This window comes from Hyaena hyaena, unplaced genomic scaffold (genome assembly GCF_003009895.1).
Source record: "Hyaena hyaena isolate Hyena2069 unplaced genomic scaffold, ASM300989v1 scaffold_1265, whole genome shotgun sequence".
Classification (NCBI taxonomy): domain Eukaryota; kingdom Metazoa; phylum Chordata; class Mammalia; order Carnivora; family Hyaenidae; genus Hyaena; species Hyaena hyaena.
Genome location: NW_024081897.1, coordinates 48,051 through 60,945, shown reverse-complemented (window position 1 = coordinate 60,945; position 12,895 = coordinate 48,051). Strand labels below are relative to the sequence as shown.

Sequence of the window (12,895 nt, the reverse complement as noted above, 5' to 3'; positions counted from 1 at the left end):
TCAACATGAGTGTCAAGATAATTGAGTGGGAAAAGAATAGTCTTTCCAACAATGGTGTTGGAATAATTGAACTACATATACAAAGAATGAATTTGGACCCCTACCTCATTATATACAAAAATGAACTCAAAATTGATCATAGCCCTAAGTGTAGGAAATCAGACTATGAGTTGTTTGTGGAAAGCATAGGAATAAATCTTTGTGATCTTGGATTAGGCAATGGTTTCATAGATATTATACCAAATTAAATGACAAAATAAGAAGTAGATATATTGAAATTCATCAAAATTAAAACATTTGTGATTCAAAGGATATTATCAAGTAATTGAAAAGATAATCCACTGAATGGGAGAAAATATTTGTAAATCATATATCTGCTTAGGGACTGGTATTCAGTATATATAAAGCATCCTCACCATTCACCAATGAGATGTTAATAATCCAACTAAAAATGGGAAAGATGTTTGAACAGACATCTCTCCAAAGAAGAAACTATATAAATGGCCAAGAAGTAAATGGAGTTTCTTAATATCATTAGTTTTTAGGGAAAAGCAAATAAAAGACACAATGAGATAACTATTTCACACCCATTAGGAAGACTGAAATTAAAAAAAGAGGGACCATAACAAGTATTGACAAAGATTTGGAGAAATTGCAACCCCCATACATCATTTGAGGGAATGTAAAATGGTAGAGTCACTTTAGAAAATAATTTGGAAGTTCTTTAAAAAGTGAAACAAAGTTACAGCAGACCCAGAACTTACACTTCTAGGTATATACCCAAGAGAATTAAAAACACATGCTCACACAAAAATTTGTACACAAATGTTCATAGTAACATTATTTATGATAGCCAAATGTGGAAATAATCCAAATATCCACCAATTAATGACTGGATAAACAAAATGTAATATATCCATACACTGGAATATTATTTGGCCAAGAAAATGAATGAAGTACTAATACAAGCTACACTGTGGATGAATCATGAAGTATTATGCAAAATATAAGCAGTCACACACAAAAGGCCTCAAATTGTGTATATATATATTTAATTTTAGATGTCCAGAATAGACAAATCTATAGAGATGGAGAGTAGATTAGTGGTTGCCAGAGGCTATAGGAAAGAAAAGATGTGGAGTGACTGCTAATTGAGATGGACTTTCATTTTGGGGTGATGAAATGTTCTAGAATTGCAAAGTGGCATTTAATGTACAACTGTATAAATATACTAGAAATCATTGAATTGGACAATTTAAAAGGGTAAACTTTATGACATGTGAATTATGTCTCAGTAAAAGTTATATTAGAACAATAATAAACTTAGTCATAGCCTTTAAATAATTTTTTTTAATGTTTTTTATTTATTTCTAGGAGAGAGAGAGAGAGAGAGAGACAGCATGAGCAGGGGAGGGTCAGAGAGAGAGGGAGACACAGACTCTGAAATGGGCTCCAGGCTCTGAGCTGGCAGTCAGCACTGAGCCCGACACGGGGCTGCAACCCACAAACCGCGAGATCATGACCTAAGCGAAAGTCGGACGCTTAACCGACTAAGCCACCCAGGCGCCCCAGTCATAGCCTTTAAAAGTTACCAAATTAAAATTTTTTATATAAAGCCATACATTAATTAGAAGACTAACATGAGCTGCCTGTGATGTACATCCTTCTCCACAATTAATCTTTGCACATTAGAGAAAAAGCATGGATTGTTGAATTAGGTAATTGAAAGCTTTATACAAAGAAACATTAAGCAATATCAAGGTCTATTTATATTTATCAAACAATTGTTGATTTTAGTTTCAAAAATCTTATAGTGAAATAAATGCATTGTAAATTTGGAATAAGTCATAATATAATGAGATTTCCAATTTTCAAATCAACAGTAAACTAATTATAAAACATCCTGAACAATGTGAGTATGCTATCTTTTTAAAATCAATGGGAATGTGGTAAGTCAATACATACTTTCATTATTTCAAATTTTCATTTAAGAACTTTGAATATCATTTTGGCAAGGACACACTCAGAGAGTTATGAAAATTTATTAATATATAAATAATGAACAGATGTTATGAAAAATACATACATCTCCAAATTAGATAAACCAGTCTTGCCTCATGAAAAACCTTGCACTGAGGTGATTGTACTTCTCATGTTGATAAATGTATTGATAGTTTACAGTGATGAAAACAAGCCTTCTGTGTTCTTAATCTTTGCTTTTACTGTTAATTTGTTTTATTGTCCATTATGTGGAAATGAAGAGGAAGGAAGGGACTAGAATAATTGAGTTGGTCAATAGTTTGTTTTGTTGCCACAGACTTCCTATTTTGGATGTCAAGAGAGACCCTTCTACCTCCATCTCTATTGGCCAAGTCTATGTAACTGGGTCTGCATTTTGTTTATTCTTTTTAGTGCTGAAGTCCTTCCTGGAGAGCAAGACCTGCTCCTCACATCTTGCTTACTCTCACAATGTTGTTATTCTGGGAGGATGGACTTTTTAGGAACTGGTCTCTTGCCCACCACTCCCAGTGAATTATCCATCTGGTAATTGCTTCCATCTGCTATTTGACCCCTGATAAACGTGAATGAACCTTAAAAACATTATTCTAAGTGGAAGAAGCCTGTTACACAAGACAAAATAGTATGATTTTGTTTATATGAAATGTCTCTAACAGGCAAATCTATAGAACAGAAAGTAGGTGAGTACTTGCTTAGATCTGTGGGGATGAAGATACAAGAGTGATGGCTAAAAGATAAGGAGTTTCTTTTTTGAGATAATGCAAATGTTCTACAATTGACTATAGGGATAGACAGTTTCACATGTCTGTGAATATACAAATAGCCATTAAATGATATAATTTAAATGTGGTGTGTGAATTTTCTGTTTGTGAATTATATCTCAATAAGGCTGTAGTTAAAAAAAAAAAAGAACAAGCAGAAATGAAAAAAAATATTGATCTCTGTTGGAATGAAGTCTAAATTTACAGCATCCCTGAGAATGCTTCCTAGTAACCCCTTGCATCTTTGTTCTTCTCCTTCCATGCCTGCCCCCACTACACATACACACACATGCACACACACACCTTATTCCCGGTGGTCCCAGCTTCCTACCTTTCCTTCTGATCCACTGTTTCACGGGTCCTCATATACCTGGTAGTTGAGTTTTCCAAGTATTCCTTGGTTTGAGATGTCCACACTCTTTTCAGTGCTCTCTCTAAATTTGCACAATGTCTACTCACATTTAAGGCTGTCATAGCTGAGACTGTTTTATTTCATGATAAAAGTAGTATGTTTATTGGAACTTAACAGACTTACTCCATTCAGAGATGTGGAGAAAGGTTTACACTACAGCAGCAAAAGTCAAGATATGGGAAGGCCTTAGCAGTTTTTAAGAAAATAAAGTAACTGCTAAAGCAGCGGTTGGGTGAGTTGGACACTAGAAAAGCAAGAAGGGACAAGAGTGTGGAGAGGGCTTTGTATCCCATGCTGAGCAGTGTGGGAAGGAGATCACTGAGTGTTTGGTAACTGTCAATATAAGAAGACTTTTTTGTCTTTGTATTATTTCAGTACTTTTTGATTGTTTCTAAATCTATTCTCAATTTGTAGCATATGGTCACATAAAACTAATTTTCTTCCTTTGAAATGATCATTTCATGTTTTAAAACCATCATTAATTTAATTTTACACAACTCTAATAGTTATCATGAGTCACATTCATTATCATCATTTTTATTATGTAAGTTTTTGGGTTAAATATTAACTAGGCTTTTAAATTTCTAGCTAAATATTTTATCACAGACCCTTTGATTTCATGCTAGTTGTTTTGTATCCATGACTGAGCAACCTGAATGTTTCCAAATTTTTGGCACAAAGGCAGCATAATTTAGAGATAAAGAGCTTCTTCAAAAATTAAAAAAATGACAATCTATAAACATAAAATTGCTAAATGAAACTAATACAAAAATCTTAGGAATCACAGTGATCAGATTGTGAGATTGATTAATTTGCAAAACATATCCATATAAGCAAGGTGTCTTTTAGTCATGGGCTTTCTGTCGTATTTCTCCTGACACAATTTTAATAAGATTCTGACAGGATCCAGAGAATCAGTTTTTATCCCTGCCACTCCATTTTCCCTTCAACCCATTTAGATAATTATTAACTTAGCTATGCTAATTATCATCACTCTATTTACGACCAGTCTCTAGAACATTCTCAGATCCAAGTGGTTTCTACTTCTCCTTAAGTCCTAGATGTTTTCATTGTCACTCACTTTTACTTCCTACTCAGTGTCTAGTACACCTCATATGTATACCTTATATCCTTAATTATTGATAAGCTACTTCAAGTCCTGATCATGTTTTTCTCCATCCCCCACTGTGCTTAGCAGAGCATCAGCAAAGAGTAGGCACTCAAGTGTCTTCCAAAAATGAATGATATATTTTTCTCATTATCCTCTTTTAAGCTTCTCTCTCTTACAGCAATTTCTCCTTTCAGACATGCACTGAGATCCCTTTAGAAATTATTAGCATCCATTATATCTCAATGTAAATTATCAAATATCTACTTGGTAAAAGCACTCTTAAGAGGATAAGGGATGGACAGAGTAGAAAAGACCCTCAAGGAGACTATATGTATGTTGATAATATATATGTTGATAACAGTAGGTTATGTATAATCTTTCAAAAAAAAAACAAAGATGATGAAATTAGAGATTGTCATAGATATGTTTTATACATCTTTGTTACCAATTTTTAAAATTGAACTAAAAGAAAGTTTCAAAGGATGATGAGAGCCCATCTATTTCATATAAGCAATCTGGACTTGTCTGTTTTTACAAAAAGAATGTCTGTTTTGTGCTATTTTGACTTTTTTTGAAAGAACTTTTTGTAACTTTTGTGTACAGAAAATTCAACAGCATATGCTCAGCCCAATTTTGTGGCTAGTTCTTTAGCCTTTTCCAACTTGGCAATGTGAACCACTGCCTTTGGACCCAGGAGGTGGCCTCCCCAGTGACAGCAGATCTCATCATATCTGTCATTGTAATTGGTCCTGATAGCTTCCACCTGCTTAGCCAGAGGTATAGCTTTTTTTGTCTTCTGAGTTAACCTGTGTGAAGGTGACAGTGGTGTAGGTCTTCCTGTGGACCAGATGCCCTAGCCTGGCCTTCTTCCCATTCATAATACAGTAGGGAACCCCCTTCTTACAACACAGGGCATGCAGAGAGACAACCAGCTCAGTGGGATCCACATCCTGTGTGATCATCGCCAGCTGAACCTTCATGTTTTCCACCAAGTTGGTGACAGTATTAACCCCAGCATGAATGACAGGTGACCCCAGCAAAGGACATCACCTTTGCTGGTGGCTTTCTTCTCAGCCTGTAGCAACAATCTCTGCCCCTTCTTTGTCTCTGGTCTGTATCTGTGGGCCAGCTTAAGCAGTTGAGTAGCCGTTTGGTGGTCCAGGGCCTGGGTGAACTGGTTAACTGCAGAAGGCACTTTTAGACATTTATAGGGAACAGTCCTTTGCCACTGCAGCCTGATGTAGTGGGGCAATTTGATAAAGCAGACGAGGTCCCTTTTGGGCTGGATATCCTGTCTAATACCAAAGTTCTTGGGCTTTTCCTCAAATAGGGGATTGACCACCTTCTTGGCCTCCTGCTTCTTCATGTCAGCAGGGGCAGTGTCATCCATCTTGCTCTTAGCCTTCTTTCCTTTCAGGATCTTGAAGGACTAGACCTGTGCTTTGATTTTTAAAAATGTTTCTTATTTGAGTATAATTGATATGCAGTGTTACATTAGCTTCAGGTGTATTACAGCTTAGTGATTTGACAAATTCATACACTGTACTGTGTTCACAAGTATAGCTACCATCTGTCCCATTATATCGCTACTGCAACATCATTGACTGTATTCCTTAGGCTTTGCTTTTTATTCCTGTGACTTGCTCATTCTATAACCAGAATGAGTATCTGGTATCTGTATCTGTATCTGTATCTGTATCTCCCTTTCCCCTTTCCCCATTTCCCCCCCACCCCACCCCTCTCCTCCACCCCCACCATCAGTGTGTGCTCTGCATTTATAGCTCTGATTTTGTTTATTCTTTTTTTTAGATCCCACTTATGATTGGAATCATATGGTATTTGTTCTACTTTCAACTGATATCATTAACAGATGGGTTCCTTTAACTTGGGGTCACAGATCAAACTTATTCATATTATCTTTCTCTAATCAAAATTATGGTTTTGGTTGACAATTTAAGCAACTATTTTTTAAACTTATTTAAAGCTTGGTTAAATTAGTTTCTTTAAACTTTTGAAATTATCGGTTTCTATATAAAGTGTATGGCTCATGATCTCAGGATATATACAGCTGTTGCAATTGTTTTTAGTGCCTCATTGTCAAGTGACATAGAGAAGGAATTTGGTGGCAGGCTTTGGAATTCTTTTTTTGTAAACTGATATGCAATACGTTCAAAAATAAAATATCTAGTATGTCCATAATTGGTAATGAATTTGGGATACGCAGTATTATTGCTACATTTATAAGTTACCCAACAGAAGGAAGCAAATTCTAGATCTTGCTGATCTTCATCAAGATTTAATAGGTAACTTGGTTGCCCTGAGGCTTTCTTGGCTGGTGAACAATCTTGGCTGATGGAAAAAGATTCCTTTGAAATGTTGTGGATTTGTTTTATAATTTAAATTAGTCAAGGACAAGGAAGAATTGAGGACAGAGGATAACTCAGTTAAGAGATGGACCATTGCAAAGGAGGAAGAATCTTGTAACCTAACAACTCTGGGAAATAAGAAACTTGATCAGGTGAGCCAGTATAAACCCAAGTGTTTAAGGATTTAAGGTGTAAAATAAGAATCTAAGAGAAAGGACAGACCCTTTCTGGATGGTTAATCATAAAATACAAAAATTAGCTGAGTTCAAAATCATTGCTTAAAGTAGGAAAGTGTGATCTTTTAGGGGGTTAAAATCTGTGGCAGGCTATCTGAAAAAAAACAGCAGTATTTGGTGCTGCTAGGACAGGCAATATGGAGAGGGCACCTGCTGGTGGGGATTTCTCCTCTTCCAGCCATGTGCAGCAGCCTCCACTAGATTAACAGTCCTGGCCTCCAGCCACATATTTTAGTCACTCTCCCCATGAAGAAGCAATGTGCTGTCGCTTAGTTGGATCACAGGTGTTGATTCATTTCTTCCCTGGGGTGGAGTGGGGGAGGGGTAATCTATAGAAAGGTATCATTTGGTGTTTGGTGATTGCATTTCTCCCCTCTCTGCTCCAGATGAATGTGAGGTAAAGGTCCTTTCTTTTTAGGACAGAAAAATTGTTTTTACAGAAAAATTACAATAGTATAGAGTTCCCATATAGTTCACACTGTTTTTCCTTTTAGTAACTTCTTATAGTATTAATATGGTGCATTTGTTACAATTAGTGAACCAATATATTGATACACGATTATTAAATAAAGTCCGTACTTGATTCAGATTTCCTTCTTACCAGTCCTTTTTTCTTCTACTGAGAACATCATGTGACATTTAGTCATTGTGTCTCCTTAGACTCCCTTGGCTCCCACAGTTCCTCAGACTTTTCTTGTTTTTGATGACCTCAGTGGTTTTGAGGATTATTGGTCCTGTAATTTGTAGAATGTCTCTCAGTTGGGATTTACTGGTGTTCTTCTCACAACAAGAATAGGTTATGTGTTTTGGAGATGAAGATCATGCAGGTAACATGCCATTCTTACCACATTATAAAAAGGGACAAACTGTCACCATGATTTTCACTATTGATGTTGACTTTGATCACTTGACTAAGGAAGTACTTGTCAATTTTCTCCACTTAAAACTTGTCCCCTTTCCATAACGTATTATTTTGAAGGAAGTTATGCACATCCCACAGTTAATAACTAGGGAGGCCTGCTCCATTTCTATGAGGATTGTTCAATGTTAACATTAAGCATCTGATACATGTATTATACAACATCTTTACAAAGGTGTGCTGTTCAGTTACTGGGGATATTTATTAACTTATAAGGCAACTGACAGAATATTGTGGTTTGGGTAAAGGTTCAGAAATGGGTAAGAAAGAAAATGTATTCTTTCATTTGCTGGACATTTTTTGATTACTATGACTCTGGCTTCAAACTTGATGCTGTATCAAAGACTTGCACTCAAAGAGGTTATTACAGTTAAGCACAATAAACAATTTTAAAAAATCTAGGGACTCCTGGGGCTCAGTCAGTTGAGCAACCAACTCTTGATTTTGGCTCAGGTCATGATCTCATGGTTTGTGAGTTCAAGCCCCACGTCAGGCTCTGCAGTGACGGTGTGGAGCCTGCTTGGGATTCTCTCTCTTCCTCTCTCTCTCTCTGCCCCTCCCCCACTCACTCTCTCTCTATCAAAAATAAATAAATAAACATAAAAAAAAACACAACAAACCTATAGTAAAACATGAGGGCAGAAATTTAATATAAAACTTTTTGCTGCCTGAAGGCAAATTTCTACAGCCTAGAGCAGTGTTTCTCAGGGCTTAGTTGGAATTTATTGCAAATTGACAAAAAAATGTGGATCTTTCAAGTAGCCAGAATATGACCCTGTTGATATCCTAGAGAAGTAGCATGGTGCATAACCCTCAGCCTTGACAGGTGGGTCCCCTGCAGCACCTGAGGGCAACATGATCCCCTGTGAGATAAACAACTAACTGACTGGGCCAGTGAAAATAATTATCTCATCTTATCGAAATGAATTTTTCACAAGCTTCCTGTTTATTCATACCCCTTCCATTTGGATTAAAATAGTTCTTTTACTCACTTCTTTAGTTATCGTTTGGGCTTTAGAGCCTCACCTATATAGCCTGGACAAGAAGTTCTCAAAGAATATTACAAATCACCAAGCCACAGGGTATCAATAGATAGTACACACAGCATGGTGAATCTTGAAATTCATTGGTTTTGATGGAATCTGAGGTTTATTTTCACTCTTTTCTTTTATATTTATTAGACCTAAAATAAGCATGACTAGAATCAGGAGTTTTGTAAGTGTCAAATTATTGGTTTTCTGCTTTTTCTATGTTGACAGTACCCTGATACTGTATGGAGTCCAGCTTTGCTCAGATTGGCTCCTGGGTAAGTTCTGATTGTTATAAATGTACTACAGTGCTCCTATTCTTCTAGCTAGTGGTTTGTTTAGACTGAGTTCTACCCCGTTTCTGATAGAGACTTGAGGGAGGTCAACTGAGAGTAGGGGCTTTGGGAAAGAGTTTCCATCACTCCTTAAATTAGATGAATAAGGAAGAGACTTTGTATATTTTCCTATGTGATTGAGTCCCTGGTCTGTAGCCATTTGTGAGCACAAAACGTGTTAGCTTGGGAGAGTCCGACATGCTAATAATGGCAAAATAGGAAGATGAAGAGAACTTCGGTGCCATGATGTCATTGAACAACTGAATTAACAAACACTGGGCCATTTGTTTGTGAGATAACAAGGTTTCTTCCTTTTTGTTTAAGCCAACTGAATCAAGCTTATTTGCTATTTACAACCAAAGCATTCCATAAAAATATTTATATACATAAAACCACATGTGTTACAGAATTTAGGGCAATTTAAGATATTTCAAAGGTAATTTTGTCTTTAAGTGTTCTTTCAATGTATGCTGACTTTAGAACCTAATCCCTGCTAAGAGGCAATTCCCCAGAATGTTTATTGATGAAAGATGGTAATCTTACTTCTTGGTCTAGCATCTACCTTGCTTTCTTTTATATATTTCAAGTTAATATCCTAACTTCTGTTTCCCTTGTCTGGAAAGTCCACTCATTGGGTGAACTTCATTTTATCTCAATAATATCTTTTGGACAAGGATAAACATCTGGCCCAATTCAGGCAATTTAGATGCTTTCTCCAGGCTATCTGGATTTTGGTCTCTGAGACATGGGTCAGCTTTTTTTAACTCTCTAACTGAAAAGGGACACAAATTGAGATCTGGGCCAACCGTGTTTGGCCTTACATATGACAAAATAGAGAAGACAATTAGGCAGAAAAAGAAAAAAAATGAAGGAAGAGAAATAGGAGTAAGAGACCATGTCAATCCAAAGAGACAGAGAGAGTAATTTTAATGTCCGTTTTCTGGATCTATTTGCTTCTGAGGGCTGGCTCTGGATTTCATTAAATAAATTTATATTTGCTTATGTTTCATATTTCTTATTAAAAGAAATTGAAGGAGTCCACATTACTTGCAAAAGTCTACTACCTTTTGATACTTGACTAAGGTACTTGTGAACTGAAAGAGACTTACTTAACCGGATTTGATTTTTTCTGTTTCTGTAATGCCACAGCAATTGACATTCTCTTATGGCACTAATTTCAATCTGCCTTGTATTAGGGCAACTTGGTGACTTAACATAATCTACTTAGTAGTGTGTGAGTTTAAGAGAAAAGATTAGCCTTATTAATTTTTTAATCTATTACATCGTGAAGTATTATCCTTTGTCTATAACAGAAATGTAAAATATTTGTTGAAAGAGAACTATTGCCTGATGAAAGAGTAAATGGAATTTTCATCCTTCCAAATTGAATGTTTATTTCAGGTATCTCAGGAATGCCCTGAGCACTGACTAAAGACATATCCAAATAATCATTTTGTTTATTCAAAGTTATTTAATACAATTAAATCATTTTCAGCACTAGCCAGCATTGTCACCCTAGGAATATTTAAAAATCAAAACAAATGCCATTGTAAATTTTAAAATATTGTTGGAGGTTAAGTAGTTCTTTTTAAAACGAACATGTTCTTTTTAAATTAATTTGAAGACAATGATTTTCTGAATTTGATTTTATTGACAATAATCCTAAAAATTTTGTTAAGAGGAGACACTGCTATGTGGTTGGCATTGCTGTAATGACCCTTCTTTTAAACAGTGTATGAATTATCCTCTTTACAGAGTGAGAGTCAAAGAAATCCTCTAAATATTCTAAGATGGCTCAACTCTAGGCCCCTGACCTCTCTTTTCTTAGAGCATTTACTTTGGAAAACTAATTGGAAATTCCTTCTCCGCCCTATTTGAAATGTGTGTAAATCTTTTCCCTGCCTTTTGCTAGTATTACCACCAGGAATGTCTTTCTCAAGGCTGGGGTGGGGGGGGGGAAGGGAGGACGCATCTCTTTGAAGTGTAATCATCACAGAAGGTACTGCTTGTATCATTTGCTATCAGATATCAGGTATTTCCTGATATTCTGGGAGGGTAGGGGCTAACTTCCTTGAGCACATTGCTCCAGATTGTAAAACCACCTCTTGACTTGAAGATATGAGAAAGTTTTCCTTTGGGTAAAGCCAATTAGCAAACACAGGTTGCCTGCAATTCCCCTAACCTAGTTCTTAAGAACTCTCCAACTTCTCTTTTCCTCCCAAATTTTTATTTAAATTCTAGATAGTTAACATATAGTGTAATATTGGGTTAATCACTTATGTATAACACCCAAGGCTCATCACAAGTGCCCTCCTTTTAGCCCATTCCCCACTCATTTCCCTCCATCAACCCCCAGTCTGTTGTCCTTAAGAGTTTCTTATGGCTTGCTTCCCTCTTTTTCTCCTTCTTTTCTTTAGCAGAGTTTAGTTCAGACTGAGCTCGGGTCTCTCTTACTGCAATAGTCTGGACCGTAACTGTCTTTGCCTGTTTAATTAGTCCTGTGAAATTTTTGCTTTGACAGTTTCAATGAAAGAAAAAGGTAATTTCTTTCTATTAGGAAACTATCAGTATTACATGTCTTCAATTTAAAGATGTTTAATTGCTTTATAAATTTTGTTTTTGAGGTAATAACAGATTGCCCTTAAATTAGAATATGCTATTGGGCTTTGCCATCACTTACTGGCAAAGAGCATTCTTCCAGATTTCCTTCTGTCCATAATTCCCTGTTAGTTCTGGGGAGTTTGGAAATTCTAGAGTCATTTACTTCCAAGACTTAGGGAGCACTTTGAACAATTTTATAATAAGCAAGGATTTTTTTCTTGAAGGTTGCCATTCCATGCTTTCCGGTTTTTACTGCTTGTAACACTCACCTCCTAATGCTCCTATGACAACTCTTGATAACAGACCTTTCCATCTTCAGTCAGTTTTCTCCTGCTTTGACAGGAGCATCTTTTCAGGTAAGCAACCTGTCCATTGTGGTCTGGTCATACAAGAGAAAAGCTGTCTAAGTGTAGCCTGGGCATAGGGCAGTGCATGAGACAGGGAAGATCTGTGTGCAAAGCCTCGGGGAGGTCCTAGTTTGCAGAGGAGAAGGCCATGGGCTGGTGGAAGGTCAGAGAAAGTGACAGGGACCCTGGTTAGTAATTTGGCAGACGAATGATTTAAGGAAGAACAGAAATGTGGAATGTGATGTTAATCAAGCTGATTGATGCGGGCTGTACATTTAAATACTCTCAGAACGTTCAGTAGAAACTGGAAGGCAAGAGAAGCACACTGGAAAATATCATGAAGAAAATCTACATTTCTTACAGCTGCTTTTGATTAGAGATGATTCTTTATGGTGGATAAAGAAGGGCTAAGTTTGACTTCAATAGAGGCTCACCTGAGCCAGCCACATCAGACTCACCTCTATAAGACTGTACAGAGCCCCTTCACCATGTACAAATGGAAGAACAAATCAACTGTTAGTGTTTAATGAGTGTCTACACTATGTAGATCCTGCACTAAAATGTTAATTTTATATCTGATAAGAATTAGCATATGCTATTGATATTACCCATTTTACACATTGAATAAGGTGATCTGTTCCATTATTTTTACACAGCCTGGCTAGACTTAAATACATAAGCATGGTTTTATTATTCCTTGGTCATGAAATTACTCATTTACTTAGCTAACATTTATTAGGCTGTATTAAGTTAAAAGTGA

At 36.4% G+C, this 12,895-nt stretch overlaps 1 pseudogene; it reads right to left on the bottom strand.

Moving 5' to 3' along the window:
* Positions 1 to 4,925: 4,925 nt before the first annotated feature.
* On the bottom strand, positions 4,926 to 5,882 carry LOC120224837 (annotated as a pseudogene).
* Between the last annotated feature and the right edge of the window lie 7,013 nt (positions 5,883 to 12,895).